General features: G+C 51.6%; 1 protein-coding gene across 3 annotated transcripts in view; it reads right to left on the bottom strand.

Moving 5' to 3' along the window:
- The window catches only part of LOC123757880 (tolloid-like protein 1), a 230,328-nt gene extending 223,826 nt beyond the window's left edge, over positions 1-6,502 (bottom strand). For all 3 annotated transcript variants that reach the window (XM_069338663.1, XM_069338662.1, XM_069338661.1), the window contains exon 1: positions 6,340-6,502. The gene's annotated coding sequence lies outside the window, so the exon portion shown is untranslated. The remainder of the gene's footprint in view (positions 1-6,339) is intronic.
- Positions 6,503-6,775: the final 273 nt, after the last annotated feature.

Consider the following 6,775-nt stretch of genomic DNA (forward strand, 5'->3'; position numbering starts at 1 on the left):
AGATTCTAAATTCAAATCCCTGCAGGTCGGCATTCAATACCCGACCGTCCACCAAGTGCTTGGGCACCATTCCTTTCCACCCCCCGTCCCATCCCAAATCCTTATCCTGAACCCCTTCCCAGTGCTATATAACTCGTAATGGCTTGGCGCTTTCCCCCTCCCCTGATAATTTCCTTCCTTCCTTCAACTGGAACGACACCATTATCTAACAGTCAAAAATCCTATATTAAAAAAAAAAGGGAAACTGGAACAAGCATTGAGAAGCAAGAAAGTTATAAGAGATATTACTTAACAAACTAAAGACTCCAATATTATCCCCCGACACCAATGATATTTGACGACGTCCTCTCCGATAGCTTGGCAGCGATGCCATACTCAGAACATTCAGATCAACAATATCACTTTCTGTAACGATAGCTGCAGTCTAATAGCCTCGTCATTGGTGCCATCGGCACTTCAATAGGCACTGGGCACTTACCAACCCGTGGCACCGGTACTCGCAGATACAACTAGCAATGGTGCCGTGTTCAGGCCCGCTTAGTGCTCTGTTGGTGCTGGCCCCTGGTGACCTGTCAGCGGCCAGTGCTGCCCCCTGGTGACCGTCAGCGTCCAGTGCTGCCCCCTGGTGACCGTCAGCGTCCTGTGCCGCCCCCTGGTGACCGTCAGCGTCCTGTGCTGCCCCCTGGTGACCGTCAGCGTCCAGTGCTGCCCCCTGGTGACCGTCAGCGTCCTGTGCTGCCCCCTGGTGACCGTCAGCGTCCAGTGCTGCCCTCTGGTGACCGTCAGCGTCCAGTGCTGCCCCCTGGTGACCGTCAGCGTCCTGTGCTGCCCCCTGGTGACCGTCAGCGTCCTGTGCTGCCCCCTGGTGACCGTCAGCGTCCTGTGCTGCCCCCTGGTGACCGTCAGCGTCCAGTGCTGCCCCCTGGTGACCGTCAGCGTCCAGTGCTGCCCCCTGGTGACAGTCAGCGTCCAGTGCTGCCCCCTGGCGACCGTCAGCGTCCTGTGCCGCCTCCTGTTGGAACTACGGCTCTTCCCCCTCCTGGAAACTATAAGATGCAGGTCCAGGAGCTGTTACTCAACCCACTTAAGAGTTACTTAAGACACGTAATGTTTCTCACGAATACCATTCACAAAGGACATGTAGACTACACAGTTCCCTACCCCCCAACACCCCCCTCTTCTTCCTTATATCTCTTCCCTGTCTTACTTACCCCCCCCCCCACCTTCCCTACCCCCTGATACCCTATGACGCTCCTCTTAAGACGCCATTGTGTAGTTAAGACCAGCAGAGAGCTTGGCTTACGTTTAATTGGATTACCTTCCCTTAAGAGACAGCCAGGTGAGTGGGTGCAGCCAGGGTGAGTGGTGACAAGCCAGGTTGAGTGGGTGACGCCAAGGTGAGTGGGGTGACGCCGGGTGAGTGGGGTGACAGCAGGTGAGTGGGTGTCGCCAGGGTGAGTGGGTGACAGCCGGGGTGAGTGGGTGACAGCCAGGGGTGGTGGGTGACAGCAGGGTGAGTGGGTGACAGCCAGGGTGAGTGGGTGACAGCCAGGGTGAGTGGGTGACAGCCAGGGTGAGTGGGTGACAGCCAGGGTGAGTGGGTGACAGCCAGGGTGAGTGGGTGACAGCCAGGGTGAGTGGGTGACAGCCAGGGTGAGTGGGTGACAGCCAGGGGTGAGTGGGTGACAGCCAGGGTGAGTGGGTGACAGCCGGGTGAAGTGGTACAGCCAGGGTGAGTGGGTGACAGCCAGGGTGAGTGGGTGACAGCCAGGGTGAGTGGGTGACAGCCAGGGTGAGTGGGTGACAGCCAGGGTGAGTGGGTGACAGCCAGGGTGAGTGGGTGACAGCCAGGGGTGAGTGGGTGACAGCCAGGGTGAGTGGGTGACAGCCAGGGGTGAGTGGGTGACAGCCAGGGTGAGTGGGTGACAGCCAGGGTGAGTGGGTGACAGCCAGGGTGAGTGGGTGACAGCCAGGGTGAGTGGGTGACAGCCAGGGTGAGTGGGTGACAGCCAGGGGTGAGTGGGTGTTCTAGTGTTTTGACTACCACGCTTGTTAATGATACGGTTCTATAATTTAGAGGTTCCTCTAAAGGAAATTGAGGAAATTTAGAAGAAATTGGTGCTATGTTTGCCTTTTTCCACATATTACCTAAGATTCCTGTGCACAGGAATGTGTGTGTGTGTGTGTGTGTGTGTGTGTGTGTGTGTGTGTGTGTGTGTGTGTGTGTGTGTGTGTGTGTGTGTGTGTGTGTGTGTGTGTGTGTGTGTATTCACCTAGTTGTGCTTGCGGGAGTTGAGCATTGCTCTTTCGGACCGCCTCTCAACTGTCAATCAACTGTTACTTACTACTAACTAATTTTTTGCTCACACACACACCCAGGAAGCAGTCCGTAACACATCGGGCTGATTCGGACAGCTACGTTACTGTAACAGTTAGGAGCATCAGGGTGAAAGAAACCCTGCCCCATCTGTTTCCGCCGGTGCCGGAAATCGAACCCGGGCCACAGGACTACGTATCCAGCGTGCTGTCCACTCAACCACCAACGTCGTAACACACACACACACACACACACTAGTGTTGTGTGTGTGTGTGTGTGTGTTTTCGGGGGGGGGGGTGGTAGGGGTAAGGTTGACGGAGGGAGACTGAACACAGAGCTGTCAATACCAAGGCGAGTGACGGAAGGTAAACAGAAGAAGTGTGTCTGGCGCGCAGTAACACTTATTTCAGAACTGACAGATCGGGAAGGGAGGAGAAAGGAGGGGGATGGGGGGAGGGAGTCGACTTCCAGGATTGACAGAGAGGTCCAGGAGAAGGGGGGGAGGGAGTCGACTTCCAGGATTGACAGAGAGGTCCAGGACAAGGGGGGGAGGGAGTCGACTTCCAGGATTGACAGAGAGGTCTAGGAGAAGGGGGGGAGGGAGTCGACTTCCAGGATTGACAGAGAGGTCCAAGAGAGGGGGGGGAGGGAGTCGACTTGCAGGATTGACAGAGAGGTCCAGGAGAAGGGGGGGAGGGAGTCGACTTCCAGGATTGACAGAGAGGTCCAGGAGGGAAGGGGGGGGGTTGAGGGACGACTTCCATTTACTAGAAATCAAATGGTTGATTGGAAAGGCTTGCTTAGATTTCCCAAATGTCGGACGCCGCATGCAAGCCTGTTAGATCAACCGAGGCTAACTCTACTGATCCTCTCCAGGAGGCCTCCCACAACAGTTCTGTAACTCCCGAGTGCCTATTTTCTGCTAGGTGAGCATAGGCATCAGGTGAAAGGAAAACGCCGCTTAAAACCCCCCTCCTGTCCGGGCGCGGTAATCGAACTCGGGATCATTTGGTTGCGAAGCCACTGTGCTACAGAACCCTTAAGTATTGCTTACTCGAATACTGTTTACCAGGACGACCTGCCCTGGAGTGCCTGCCTGCCTGCCTGTCTGTCTGTCTGTCTGTCTGTCTGTCTGTCTGTCTGTCTGTCTGTCTGTCTGTCTGTCTGTCTGTCTTCCTGTTTGTCTATCTCTGTCTCTCTCTTTTTGCCTGTACAATTCTGGAGCTAATATTGCCTCATACCTCCGAAATGTGTCCTCGTGTATCATCTGTGTACAGACCTGTTGACCCCCCCCAACCTCACCGTTGTGGATCCTGTTGACCCCCCCCCCAACCCCACCTCACCGTTGTGGATCCTGTTGACCGCTCCACACCGGAAGCGTTGCGTGTTAGGGCCGTGGTACTGCACAGTAGGGAGCGGGGAAGCCATATATATGGCTTTCCACACCTCTAGTAATACACTCAATAGTTTCACCAACCCCCAAAAATGGATACTCATCCCCTCCCCTCCTCTACATAGGTACACTCTCCCCCCCCCTCTACAGAGGTACACCCCCCTCTACACAGGTACACCCGCCCCCCCTCTACACAGGTACGCCAATTCCCCTGTAATAACATTTATTTGTACTTTAAAACCATCGTATATTTATTCACCTCATTTAACGGCACTTACGCGCTACCAAGTCTTACCCATCCCAAAGTCCTCACGTTAATTAGACCTCCAAGTCCCAAAGTCTTAACGTTGATAGCCCACACGTCTTAAGACTTCGTAAGAGTTGACCTTCAGTATCACGCACGCTTCTTCAACCACACCCTTGTTGAGAGGCGGGGACCCAAGAGCCATAGCTCAACCGCAAACACAAAGTTGTGAGTACAACTAGGTGAGTACACATCCAAGGGCCCCCCCCCCCACAACAATTGTTGCTTAAAGGGGGTTATCAAAATCGCCATTTAAAATGCACTCACTACATAGCCTTTTAATTAGCCATTCTGAGTGCATTAGCTTGCAACCACAGACTGCACTAATTGATGCCGTTTTCCAACTTTTAACTGCAGGTTACGTCCACTGCGGGATGCAGATCCATTGCATTTCTGCAATGTAACCCATTTGAAAAAAAAACGGACAACTTGTTATGATCTGCACCACCGCACAATCACAAATATCGCAGAACCGCACAATCAATATTTTTAAAATGTCCAAACAATCGCCACTGATCACCGACAGAAACATCACAGCATCACATATAGCAAAACGTACAATCTTTAACCCAATACAACTTACAATCACCACCGAAGAACAGCCCACGCCTTAAAATACGGCTGAATTAACAAAAAATCCAACACGTACAATCACTTTAAATACAACAGAACCGCAATGTCTCCACCAGCACGAACCATTTAACTGAAACAAAGAGACAGGATACACTCAGTCCGCCAGATGGACAAGCTCCAACGTGACAACAACTCCAGACAAACCAACCTGAAAAAAAATAATATCCCTCAAATAACACCAACGGTGAGGAATACTTGAATATTCCAGAGCATTTTATTACCTCTTAAAAATCACTAAACCACAAATTAAGCAACTTTTAATATCAGAGCAGCACACTCTCCACTGTGTGTATAGTACACTCTCCACTGTGTGTATAGTACACTCTCCACTGTGTGTATAGTACACTCTCCACTGTGTGTATAGTACACTCTCCACTGTGTGTATAGTACACTCTCCACTGTGTGTATAGTACACTCTCCACTGTGTGTATAGTACACTCTCCACTGTGTGTATAGTACACTCTCCACTGTGTGTATAGTACACTCTCCACTGTGTGTATAGTTCACTCTCCACTGTGTGTATAGTACACTCTCCACTGTGTGTATAGTACACTCTCCACTGTGTGTATAGTACAGTCACCACTGTGTAAATAGTACACTCTCCACTGTGTCTATAGCACACTCTCCACTGTGTATATAGTACAGTCACCACTGTGTAAACGGTACAACAGTTTATCACTTACACACAAATTCTCAGATAATGTAATTTACGCCCTCAAGCACTTTAAAACATAAATAACAACCATTCACACACACACACAGCTTGTGTGTGTGTGTGTGTGTGTGTGTGTGTGTGTGTGTGTGTGTGTGTGTGTGTACTCACCTAGTTGTGTTTGCGGGGGTTGAGCTCTGGCTCTTTGGTCCCGCCTCTCAACCGTCAATCAACAGGTGTACAGATTCCTGAGCCTATCGGGCTCTGTCATATCTACACTTGAAACTGTGTATGGAGTCAGCCTCCACCACATCACTTCCTAATGCATTCCATTTGTCAACCACTCTGACACTAAAAAAGTTCTTTCTAATATCTCTGTGGCTCATTTGGGCACTCAGTTTCCACCTGTGTCCCCTTGTGCGTGTTCCCCTTGTGTTAAATAGACTGTCTTTATCTACCCTATCAATCCCCTTCAGAATCTTGAATGTGGTGATCATGTCCCCCCTAACTCTTCTGTGTGTGTGTGTGTGTGTGTGTGTGTGTGTGTGTGTGTGTGTGTGTGTGTGTGTGTGTGTGTGTGTGTGTGTGTGTGTGTGTGTGTGTGTTTGTGTGTGTGTGTGTGTGTGTGTGTGTGTTTGTGTATGTGTGTGTATGTAAGTGTGTATGTAAGTGTGTCTGTCCACGCGCGCGCCCGAGCGCCCGCGCAAGTTGTGAACGTCCAGCACTAGGCCTATACTAAAATCTGAAATGCGTCCCATTTCCAGAAGCTCACTGTTCACCACTCGTTTCCAGCACCAAACACCGTCATGAAATACACGCAGAACATTCCCCGTGAACATATATATATACATTAATATGTGAGGGACAAGCAGGGTACTTTGGAGAGGTTGGGGGCGGCCTCCGCGGAGCCCCCCGAGCAGCAGGGATCGCCCCAGCAAGCAGCACCTCGCCGCCTTAAAGTGAAACAGTTGATACCATCCTGGGGGACACACACACACATCTCCAAACTCTCTTGGCCTGCTCTGCACCACCACTCGTACCTACACTAGCAACACCTGGACTCCCGCACTGTGTTGCTGGGGTGTCGGCCCCACCACACACACACACACACAGGGTGTATCGCCCACCCTGATTTTAGGGAACTAAAAAAAATAAAAACACTACAGGGAAGGGGAGAGAGCGCGGAATGTCCTCCTCCTCCAACGTCTCTCCAATCACTGGCGGCAGAGCCGGCCGGCAACCCCCTTGAACCACCCGCCATCGACGGGAGGAGCCAGGGAGGGGAGAGAGAGAGAGAGAGAGGGAAAAGAGAGGGGAGAGGTGAGAGAAAGAAGATGGGGAGAGGGGAGGGAAAACGGGTGGAGCGGGGGAAAGGTGGGTGAGAGTTGAGTGGAAAAGGAAACATGGATAGTTGCAGAGAGGAAAACACTCGGCATTTGTTTTGCCTTACTTTGAGGTCTTCTGAGAGTGAGTTTG

This window comes from Procambarus clarkii, chromosome 40, assembly GCF_040958095.1.
Source record: "Procambarus clarkii isolate CNS0578487 chromosome 40, FALCON_Pclarkii_2.0, whole genome shotgun sequence".
NCBI classification, from domain to species: domain Eukaryota; kingdom Metazoa; phylum Arthropoda; class Malacostraca; order Decapoda; family Cambaridae; genus Procambarus; species Procambarus clarkii.